Genomic DNA, 12543 nt, shown 5'->3' on the forward strand with positions numbered 1-12543 from the left:
GTTGCTATTGTTCAAAGTCTTATCCATAAAATCTTTTCCTAGACCAATATCCTGAAGCATTTTACCTATGTTTTCTTCTGAAGCATTTTACCTTGTTTTCTTCTAATAGTTTTATAGTTTTGGGCCTGACTTCCAAGTCTTTAATCCATTTTAAGTTGATTTTTGTATATGGTGAGAGTTGGGGATCTAGATATTTTTTTCTGCATGTAAGTATCCAGTTTTCCTTGCTTCATTTATGGAAGGAGGGTGTCTTTTCCAGATGTATGATTTTAGTGCTCTTGTCAGAAATCAGTTGGCTGTAAATATATGGATTTATTTATTACATTCCATTGACATAACTTTCGTTTTTATACGAATACCATGCTGTTTGGGTTACATAGCTTTGCCATATATTTTGAAGCCAGGTAGTGTGATGCATCCAACTTTGTTCTTTTGGTCATTATTGCTCTGGCTATTCAAGATATTTTGTGGTTTCACATGAAATTTAGGATTAGTTTTTTTTTAAATTTCTGTGAAGAATATCATTGGTATTTTGTTAGGGATTGTGTTAAATCTACAGATTTCTCTAGATACCTTGGTCATTTTAAAAATATTAATTTTTCCAATGCATGAGCATAAAATGCCTTTCCATTTTTTTGTCCTCTTTTATTTATTTGATCAATGTTTTATAGTTTGCATTGTAAACTGTAAAATATATTTTTTACCTTTTTGGTTAAATTTATTACTAGACTTTTAAATTTTTTGTAGCTATTTTAAATAGGATGACTTTCTTAATTTATTTTTCATTAGTTTTCTATTGATGTACAGAAATGTTACCTATTTGTGTATATTCATTTTGTATTCTATAACTTTACTGAATTTTTAAAACAGACCTAAGAGTGTTTTGGTGGTAACTTTAAGTTTTCTTATATAAAAATTATGTCACCTAGAGAGAAGTACAATTAAACTTCCTCTTTTCCAACTTTGATGCCCTTTATTTCTTTCTCTTGCTTAATTGTTGTGCTATATTTACAGTACTATGTTGAATAAAAGTGAAAGTTGGAATCTTTTCTGTGTTCAATGTGATGTTAGTTGTGGGTTTGTCTTACTGCCTTTATTTTGTTGAGGTATGTTTCTTCCACATAAATTTGTTGAGATTTTTCATCATGAAGGTATGTTCAATTTTATCAAGTGCTTTATCTGTGTCAACACAATGATTATGGTTTTGTATTCTTCAATCTGTCGACATGATTCATTACATTTATTAATTTGCATATGCCAAGCCATTCTTACATCCCTGGGATAAATCTCATTTGATCATAGGGTACGATTTTATTTTTTTGATGTGCATTTGGATTTGGTTTGGTACTATTTTCTTAAAAATGTATCTGTCTTTGTACATCAGTTATATTTACCTGTAGTTTCTTTTTTGTTCTCATGTTCTTGATTGGTTTTGGTATTAGAATTATGCTGGATTTATAGAATGAGTTAGAAAAAATTTCTTCCTCTCCAAATTTTTGGAATAATTTGGGAAAATGATGTTAGTACTTAAGTGTTTTGTAGAATTTAGCAGTGAAGACATTGATCCTGGAATTTACTTTGTTGGAAGACTTTTTATTACTGATTTAATTTTGTTAAATGTTATTGTTCTGTTTACATTTTCTGTTTCCTCCTGGTTCAAACTTGGTAGGTTATATGTGTCTAGGACTTAACCATTTTCTAAGTTTTCCAATTTGTTAGTGTATATTTGTTGATGATAATCTCAAATGATCCTTTGTATTTCTATGGTATTGTTTGTAAATATCTTCTTTTTTGTTTGTGATTTTATTTACTTGAGTTTTCTCTCTTTTTTTGGTTAGTGTAGCTAATGGTTTGTCAATTTTTTTATCTTTTCAGAAAAGTCAACTTTTCATTTTATTGATCTTTTGTATTTCTTGGTGGAGGGAGTCTTACCTGTGTTTTCTTGTACCTCACTGAATTTCTTTAAGGCCATTATTTTAATTTTCTTTTTAGGTATTCCATAGATTTTCTTTTCTTTGGAGTCAGTTGCTGGAAAATTGTGTTTCTTTGCAAGTGTTATATTTCTTTGCTTTTTCATGTTTTTTTGTGTCCTTACATTGATATATGTGCATCTGGTATAACAGTCACTCCTTCCAATTTTACGGAGTAGTTTTCATGGAAAAAGATTTTTCCTTAGACGCGTCTATCATGTTGGTAGGGTGACAGTCTTTGCCTTTGGTTGTGGGTGTGTACAGTAGTTTATTTACAGAAAGGGAAGTAATGAGATAGCACTAAAATGAATAAGTAGGCATAAATAGAAACTTTTAGACGTATAGACAAGTCCTCCTCAATATATGATGGGGTGATATCCCAACAAACCCAATGTAAATGGAAAATATTTTAAGTTGATAATGCCCTTAATACATCTACTTCCAAACATTATAGCTTAGCCCAGTCTACCTTAAACAGTCTCAGAACACATTCATTAGCCTATAGTTGAGCAAAATCAACTAACATAAAACTTATTTTATATTAAATTGTTGAATATGTCATTACTGACTACTGTACTGAAAGTGGAAAATATAATAGTTGTATGAGTAATTTAAGTACAGTTTCTACTGAATGTATATTGTTCTCACAACATCATAAAGTCAAAAAATCATAAGTCATGCCATCTTAAGTTTGCGACTGTCTATTAAATTTGCAAACAGTAATCAGAAAAAAATTTATATTATTTATTAATAATTTGTGTTTCTGTTTACACAAATAGAATGTTTTTAAGCCAAAAAATTATGTGTTTCTATATTAAATGACAGTAACAGGCATATTTTCCCATGTTATAAAACACTGAGGAAAATCAAAAATAACTGAACGAATTGCTGTAGAAAATACTTGTTCCTGGAAGGCAGGATCATGAGCCAATTAAAATAGTGTACATATCAAGGCTAGCAGCTTGTTTATTGAGAATTCTTCATAATTGTTGACTCTCTACACACACCTATCCTAAGCCATTATGTCAAATATTCTAACCACACTCAACCAGTACTCTATCTTGCAATATCCATCTTAAAACAATTAAGACCAGTCTTAAAGCTCTGTAAATATTTCCCTCTAATGCTCCCATTGTAAAAAACTGCTGAGACTCTTTTATGGTGGGCTGTCCTTGAGTGACTAGGTCTAATAAATTTAACTTTTGGTCAATGGATTTTTTGGGTGGTCTCATGAAGAGTAAAAACTTCATATCTTTTCCAAATACAACTGTGCACATTTGTGAAACTCAAGCTGATTAAAAAATACAGAAGAAAACTAATTCATTTGATAATTTGGCTTTAAAAATGTTATTTAATTTTCAAACACTTTTAAGATTTTTAAAACTATCCATTTTCAAAATTGTTATTCACTTATGTAATTTAAAGTTAGGTATTATAACTCTTTAATAATGAAAAAGAAAATTTTACTTTAGCAAAAGTAGAGTTTTATTAGCCATACAACCATATAAATTTATAACTGCAACATGGAATTTGCAATAAAATTTTAGCTACCTTTTAAAGATTTTTCTCATGACTACATGGGGAATCTGCTGAAGTTTAACACCCTACCTTCAACGTATCTATGCCTACATATTTCTACCTGATAATTAGGGTTGTAAAAATATTTTTAATATACATTTCAAAGTGACAGTTGATAAATGTTTTCAAATATCACATAGACATTTAAATTACCATCTTCTGCTTTCATAAAATTCTTAATTTTCTATTTCAACATTCATAAATGTTATGCTACGATTTTTTCTCCTTCCAAGTTCTGTAGTTCTCCTCCCAAATAGTGTAACAATATTATATGATCTGAAATTTTGGTGCAGATTAATAATATATAACTGAAGAATTTAGTTTTTAAAAAACAGAACATTCAAGAATGCATTGTTAATGACTGATTAGAAGCAGACATCACAATAAAGATACGGAAGAGAGACATTTTTACGTGTGGTTTCAATAATACTAAGTTTATAAAAACATTGAAATTAAACTAATTATTGGCAGATAGAGATTCTTCATTAATTTTCTATTCTCTATAAAGCATGATTTGATCATTATATGTCATTGTGTGTATTATAATATAAATCTTATACAAATTTCTTAGCAGAATCTTTATTTAGTACTATGTATTTTATTAAAAATTCTAAACTATATGAGGTCCACACTAAAGAGATTTCTCTAAGTTTTACATAAATTGGAGCAAACAAGTTACTAGAACACAAAAAATAAACACTGTGATTTTCAAAGGTATTTTTCAAAATCAAAAGGTCTGCAACTTTGTTGTTATTTTCCTGCTATTAAAAAAATCATTAAACCAACAAGTGAATAAGAGTTATTCTTTATTCTCTTTCTGGGATAACAATAAACTCCAACCTATACAAAGGGGTAATTTTTTAATTGTTACTTTATTCTTATTCTTCTTGGAAAGTGAGGTTAGTTTCTTTACATATCAGTGTTGTCCCTGGTTTCATAAGCTTCTACCAAAAAGAGCATATCATAAGTTCTGAGGTGTCATATTAAGTGATTATTATAGCCGCATATATGTGGAAATGCTATTTCAAGGTTATTTTATTTCCTATTTGCCACACTTCATACCACAGAGTAGTACCTAAAAGTTAAATGCATTTTCTTGAAATGAGCCACATGATAAAACAGTGCATAAGAAAATGGCAATAGGGTGCAGTGCAAGTTTGCTGTGAAAATGAGCAAACCAGATGTCAGCAATGCTTGAGCTCAGTTGTGGATGTGTTAATTTTCCCCCAGATCTGCTCAGGAAGCTGGCAGGCAGAATCCCTTGCCTCACAGATTAGGGAAATAGCTCAGAGAAGGCTCAGAGGCAGAAAATGCAATTGACAGGGGAAATTCACTGAAGCTTATTTTTTAAAAGAAAGTGAGATTGGGATTGTTTTTAGTAGGTTTTTTGTTTGTTTGTTAAAAAGCAGACTTTACTAATAATAACTTTGAGATATAAAATGTAGTGAAACAGAATAGAATAGGGTTTATTGAACTCCAGGATATCTGAGTGAGCTGATCAATCTTTACTCTCTATTAGATAGATCAAAAAGAAGAATGAGACGTTAAGTGACTGTGAGTCTATGGCAAAACAAATATTTTACTGTATATGTTCAGTTTTTATATACAGTGTATTTTCTTCTAAATTAAAAGTGAAGTATTTCAATGAATATTCAACATTCATTATTAAAATAGTTTGTTAAGAATGAAAAACAGCTATGGCTAGACCATCATCATTATATCTCCATATAATGAATATTTTGCTCTTGCATGAATTTGCTTTGCAATTCATGGAATGAAAACTGAAGTAAAAATTAGTTTTTTTTTTAAATGTAGTTTTACTGCAAATATTTATTGAGAAATATACCAAGTCTACTAATTGTTCACCAATATTTATTTTTCTTATTTTCTGTAATAATATAACTGTAAAATTTTAGCCATATCTGCTCAGAATACTCTATTTTGCAAACTCCTTGACAGTTCAGTTTGGTTGTATGACTAATTAATATTCAATATGATATACTGGAAGTAATGTGTGCAAATTTTGCAAAGTGTCCTTACATGGGGATGTGGGGGTGGCCTTCTTTTCTTTTCGTCTTTATGCGGGCTAGAATACAGATAGGGTGTCTGGAGGTCTGGAATTGAAGCTGACACATGAAAGTTAAGGCTTGAAATGAAGAAACCCACAATCCTGATAGTGGGAGCACGATGCCAGTCCTGGAAAACCTATAGGGAACTTTTACAAGAGAATGTAACAAACTTCTGTTTTGTTTAAGCCATTGTCACTTTGGATTTTATAATTGTTAGCCAAACCTCATTCTAACTCATTCAAGTCCCTGCCACGTGACTGTGACTGTTGTAGGCAGTTAAAAAAAAATCCTTCCTCTCATGGAATTTATATTCTGGTTTAGGCTAACTAAAAAGGGTTAAAGGATGGAAGACGAAGGATGGAGGATTTCTTTTTCTTTTATATAATGGGGCCATCAATGTTCTCTAATAAGGAGATATTTGACTAGAAACCTGAAGGACATGTAGAAATAAATCATTCAGAAACCTGGGGAACAAAAATTAAAAATCCTGAGCAGGAGCTTACTTCCTTTGGAAGGTTGGAGGGTCAGAGAGCAGACCAGTGTGCCAGGAGCAGAATGAGTGTTGGAGAGAATGGTGGAGAATGCAAGGCCTAGGAGGGCATTAAAAGATGGGCTTTGTCTTTGACTGTAATGAAAAAGCTATTGGAAAGGATCTTGTAAAGAGAAGTAACATGATGAGGTGCATTTACAAGGGTGGGTCTGATAACTCTGTTAACCTGATCAAAAGGAAGTTACAGGCTTGCCAAATGTTGAAAGGCATTTTAAAAATACATGATCTTGTAAAACTTGCTCAAGACCAGAAAATGTGATGAAATTTTCTGAATATAATCCATGATTTATAGATATGAATTGTTACAATCCATATGCAGAGATTTTACACTCAACAATATGTGTGCCATTTACATCTAATCTTCACAGCAACCCTAAGAGATATTTTGAATCCTCATTTTACATATGAGAACCAAATGAATCAAAGTTTTTCCAATCACATATGTAGTAATTAGTAGAGCTAGTTTTAAGACAGAAAATCTGTGTCCAGTCCCACCTGTCTTTTTGGGTACTCTCCTAACAATTATGCAATAATGCCTTCCAATTAGATTATACTGAAGCAAATTTATATTATACTGCAGCAAGATTGCAACAATCACCCGTGGAGTGACTTTTCAATCAAGGAAAGAAATTGTATCATGCAATAAATAGAACATATAAGAAAATCCCATGTTAATCACAAGTCTACACTAATATATTTTGTGTGACCAGAATAGATACAGGTATAAATTGCTATTTAATTTTATTTAAACTGGTGATAAGTAAATGGGGTAGTCCAAAAAGGGTTAAATTTTCTAAATAAAAGGTAATTAATAAAAGCTCTTTTGAGTTTTATTTATTTCTAACTGGTAGAGAATTAATTTGTCATGCTCCAGAGGATGCCAAGCTCCAATTAACACCCTATGGGTGGTTAACACATTTGTAATGGATTGGCTGTACAGTATGCTAGAACCAAGAGGCTCAGGCCCCTGTACAAGCAAATAATGGGTCCACAGTTTCTGGGCCTTAAGTTAAGCTAGGAGTAGATATAGAGAACCTAGCTAGCTCATTAGTTATTTACTGAAAGCTGAAACACCACTTTGACCATTCTTTTATTTGTTAGATGCTCCAAAAAGTACATTGGTTTTTAGATGACCTCTAGGATGCTGCCCTGGTGATAGGTGGTAGGTAATACTTTTTTTTTTTTTCTGAAAACTTAAGGGACCTCAATTTCATAAGGAGCAGAGTTAATGATATCAATGCTTACACAAAATAGTATTGCTAATTTCATCCAACTACTCATCAATTTACTAAATAAACAACCCAATTACAACCAGCTATTTTTCATGAGGCAGTCATAGTTTTTTTTTTTTTTATTATACTCTAAGTTTTAGGGTACATGTGCACAACATGCAGGTTTGTTACGTATGTATACATGTGCCATGCTGGTGTGCTGCACCCATTAACTCGTCATTTACATTAGGTATATCTCCTAATGCTATCCCTCCCCACTCTCCTCACCCCACAACAGGCCCCGGTGTGTGGTGTTCCCCTTCCTGTGTCCATGTGTTCTCATTGTTCGATTCCCACCTATGAGTGAGAACATGTGGTGTTTGGTTTTTTGTCCTTGTGATAGTTTGCTGAGAATGATGGTTTCCAGTTTCATCCATGTCCCTACAAAGGACATGAACTCATCCTTTTTTATGGCTGCATAGTATTCCATGGTGCATATGTGCCACATTTTCTTAATCCAGCCTATCATGTTGGACATTTGGGTTGGTTCCAAGTCTTTGCTATTGTGAATAGTGCCGCAGTAAACATACGTGTGCATGTGTCTTTATAGCAGCATGATTTATAATCCTTTGGGTATATACCCAGTAATGGGATGGCTGGGTCAAATGGTATTTCTAGTTCTAGATCCCTGAGGAATCGCCACACCAACTTCCACAATGGTTGAACTAGTTTACAGTCCCACCAACAGTGTAAAGAGGCAGTCGTAGTTTTTAAATCATGTTTTGATTTAGCCTCTTTTTTAACCAGTATATATTCATATACTGATCAAAGAAACATTTTAACTGTTTCTCAAAAATAATTTAAAAATACATTCCAGTGTTGATTATTTTAATAATAATTTTGACTTATTCTGTGGAAAGATAGTTTTTCAGCTGTCAACCAGTGCCTTATTCATGCAGTAGAAATCTTTTATTATTGCACAGGTATTTCAGTAAATTTTAAGGTCCCGTATCCTCCACATTTAATATCACAATGCTTGTAACCTAGAGTAAATTTTCTTAAAATGATGGAGAAATAACTGTAAGTGTAGTAAAGTGAGGAATTAATAAGATAAAGTAAAATGGTGAAAAAGAAAGGGGAAATGCAGTGATGTAATTGAAACATTAATAAAATGAAGTAGAACTCTGCCAAGTCTAAGAGTTACCAGTCATTTCATGACACAGTTCCCCTTTAATGTTAATTTCATTCCAGTTGATTTTCTTCAGGAATATGGGGATAGGAGTGGCAAACTAGTACAGCGCATTCATTTATAGAGGTCGTATTTCATTTAATATATGAACATAAATGCGAACATATTTTAGAGAATTTGGAATTTTAGTGAATGTGCCAAAAGGTACCATTAAAAATTGAGAATAAATTCATATCTTAAAATATTGAGTTTTATTTTATTCATTACCTGATTCCACCAGTGTCTTAGATAGTCATACCTACTGACCAGCAGTTTTTTATTTTCTGTATCTCATGCTTCTTCCCATAAGTGCCTATTCTGGCCCTATATTTACAATATAGCCTTTGAGTTATTGCCTTTCTCCTTGGATCCATTTTTTGAAAGGAATACCTGAAGGGAAACAATAAGAATAGAATCCCCTCTTCCTTGTCTGCTGAAGTACACAGTTCTATTTTAGGAGCTTAGAAAAGACATTTATTGTTCCAGCTACCATGGTTCATTGTTTATGAAGAATATTGGTAAGTGGCACGGCAGAAAGAGAAAAGACTAAGAAAGAAAGCAGATGGAGAAACTAAAAGTAGGCAAGGGTTTTTCTCCATTCAGACCATTAAATGATGCTGCCTTACTTGTGATGTCAATGAAGCAAGTGGTCACCTTTGTTGTTCTTTTATCTTTGTGTCTTTTAAAAAGGTAAGGATACATATGGAAGTTTTTCTTCTTAAAAGCACATATTACAGAAAGCAGTATCATGCTAACAGCAAGGCCTTAAACCTTTTATTGAATAATGAAAGAAGGATAATATCAATATGTTTTTTATTTGGCCAAGAAATTTCTCCATAACAGTCTTTGGGTGCCCAGAGTTATAATGGGTTTATGACTACTAATGGCTTTTTAATCTCATCGTCTGTAATGCTAGAGTTTTAAATCTATTTACTTCAATTTCCTGACATGCATCAGAGACAAAGAGGTTATTTACTGGCTTTGTGGGCTTTGTCTTACATTTTTTATTACATTAGATGCTGACTTTTGCATCAGCAACTTGACTAGATCATGTTGGAGAAAGGGAAAAGAAAAAGAATAAAGTCATCAATTATACAGTTTCAGAACCACCACCTCAAATGATATAAAGGTTTATGTTAGACTCACAGTGTATACGTGGTTTTGTATTCCAAGCAAATCAAATTTTGCTGAAAGTTTTTTTTTGTTTTTTGTTTTTTTTTTTTTTTTGAGACAGAGTCTCACTCTGTGACCCAGGCCGGAGTGCAGTAGTGCAATCTTGGCTCACTACAAACTCCACCTCCCAGGTTCAAGAGATTCTCCTGCCTCAGCCTCCCGAGTAGCTGGGACTACAGGTGCCCAAAAACACGGCTGCTAATTTTTTTATTTTTAGTAGAGATTGGGTTTCACCATGTTGGCCAAGCTGACCTCAGACAATCCGCCCACCTCTGCCTCCCAAAGTGCTGGGATTACAGGCGTCAGCCACCACGCCTGGCCAGCCTGTTAATTTTGAATAGGCCAGACAGAAACATGGTTCTTGTCTATGATACTTACATTAGACTATATTTACATTATCATCTGCTTTTCATAGTCCTTCATGGGGGATCTGGTTTTTTGTTTGTTTGTTTGTTGGATTAGTTGATGTCCTATATCTATAGCTAATATATTTTTATTTTCTCCTAGTAGAGTAATGATAAGGCGAATCACTTGGGTCAACTTGAACAATTCACCTAGTTTCTCTTGTTCTGACTTTCCTCGGATGTTGAAAGGTAAAAATAAGTGTTTTTCTGGCCAGGCAGTGGCTCACACCTGTAATCCCAGCACTTTGGGAGGCAGAGGCAGGCGGATCACGAGGTCAGGAGATTGAGACTATCTTGGCTAACGCAGTGGAACACCATCTCTACTAAAAAATACAAAAAATTAGCCGGGCATGGTGGCACGCGCTTGTAGTCCCAGCTACTCAGGAGGCTGAGGCAGGAGAATCGCTTAAACCCTGGAGGCGGAGGTTGCAGTGAGCTGAGATCGCCACTGCACTCCAGCCTGGGCGACAGAGCGAGACTCCACTTAAAAAAAAAAAAAAAGTGTTTTTCTTCTCTGAAAACTTTTTACAAGTAAAATATGTACCTCTTTATTAATTTCCACATTTTAGGTAGAACCAAAGCGTGGTCTACACTGGGGAAAAGACAAAGAAGGGAAATTAAAGCAAATAAAATAATTATAAATGCCAAATAATAGAATATTAATTTTCTATTCACTTAACTTTATTCACCACTATCTTCTCTTTCAAAATACCATAAAAAAAATTCTTGAACATGTATAATTTATCTATAAAACATATTTTAAAAAGTCTACTTTTCATAGAGATGAACAAAACTAATGTAAACTCAACTGAGAGTTTTTTAAAAATTTTTAAATATTCAAATATTACTAAATTATTGTGACACAGCTAACAAATTTATCCTTCTCTTTCACTACACTGTGTTTATGCTTCTCTTATGGTGCTTAATATGTTGTTGCCTTTTTTTTTTTTTTTTTTTTAAGATGGAGTTTCACTGTTGTTGCTCAGGCAGGAGTGCAATGGTGTGATCTCAGCTCACTGCAAACTTCTGGGTTCAAGAGATTCTCCTGCCCCAGCCTCCCAATTAGCTGGGATTACAGGCATGTGCCACTACGCCCGGCTAATTTCTTGTATTTATTAGAGATGGGGTTTCACCATGTTAGTTAGGCCAGTCTCGAACTCCTGACCTCAGGTGATCCACCGGCCTTGGTCTCCCAATGTGCTGGAATTACAGGCGTGTGTCACCATGCCAGGCCGTTATTGCTTTTTTAAAAAAATTATTATATAATATAATCAAATCCTGTGACTTATTTTTTCAAGTCCAGCACTAAACAATAGTGCTTGGTATAAATTCGTGTCTCAGTTATTTTAATTAAACTGAGTCACTAAGCCATGAACTCAGTGCTATTTCAGATCATAAATGATCAAATATAAAATGATATATTTTGTATTTAAATGAGACAGTAAATGTATTTGCACAAGCTTTCTTACATCAAGTACTGAAAACAAGTGACATTTCTTATTATTCTTTCATTAAACAAAAATGTATTTTTTTAACTTTTATTTTAAGTTCAGGGGTACAGTTGCAGGTTTGTTACATAGGTAGACTTGTGTCATGTGGGTTTGTTGTTTTATCACTCAGGTATTAAGCCTAGTATCCATTACTTATTTTTCCAGATCCTCTCCCTCCTCCCATCCTCCCCGCTCTGAAAGACCCCAGTGTATGTTCTTTCCTTCTATGTGTCCCGGTGTTCTCATCATTTAGCTCCCACTTATAAGTGAGAATATGCAGTATTTGGTTTTCTAAACAGAAATTTAATTATAATATCTAGCTCTATCAGTACCTTTGATAACTGAGATTCTTACTCCATTTTATTTAGAAGAAAAAAATATTGTGATGGTTAATACTGAGTTTCAACTTTATTGGATTGTAGGATACAAAATATTGATCTTGTGAGTTGTGTCTGTGAGGGTGTTGCCAAAGGAGATTAACATTTGAGTCAGTGGGCATGGAAAGGCAAATCCACCCTTAATCTGGATGGGCGCAATCTAATCAGCTGACAGCATGCCTAAAATATAAGCAGGCAGAAAAATGTGAAAAGAGAGACGGGCCTAGACTCCCAGCCTATATCGTTTTCCTGTGCTGGATACTTCTTGCCCTTGAACGTTGGACTCCAAGTTCTTCAGTTTTGGAACTCAGACTTGCTCTCCTTGCTCCTCAGCCTGCAGATGGTCTATTGTGGGACCTTGTGATTGTGTGAATTTATGGTTAATAAACTATTAGTTCTGTCCCTCTAGAGAACCCTGACTAATACATATTTTGGTACCAGGAGTGGTTCTAGAGGAACAGAATATTAAGGATGGAGTTCTTTCATTGGTTTT

The sequence above is a fragment of the Gorilla gorilla genome, chromosome 13, assembly GCF_029281585.2.
Source record: "Gorilla gorilla gorilla isolate KB3781 chromosome 13, NHGRI_mGorGor1-v2.1_pri, whole genome shotgun sequence".
Classification (NCBI taxonomy): domain Eukaryota; kingdom Metazoa; phylum Chordata; class Mammalia; order Primates; family Hominidae; genus Gorilla; species Gorilla gorilla.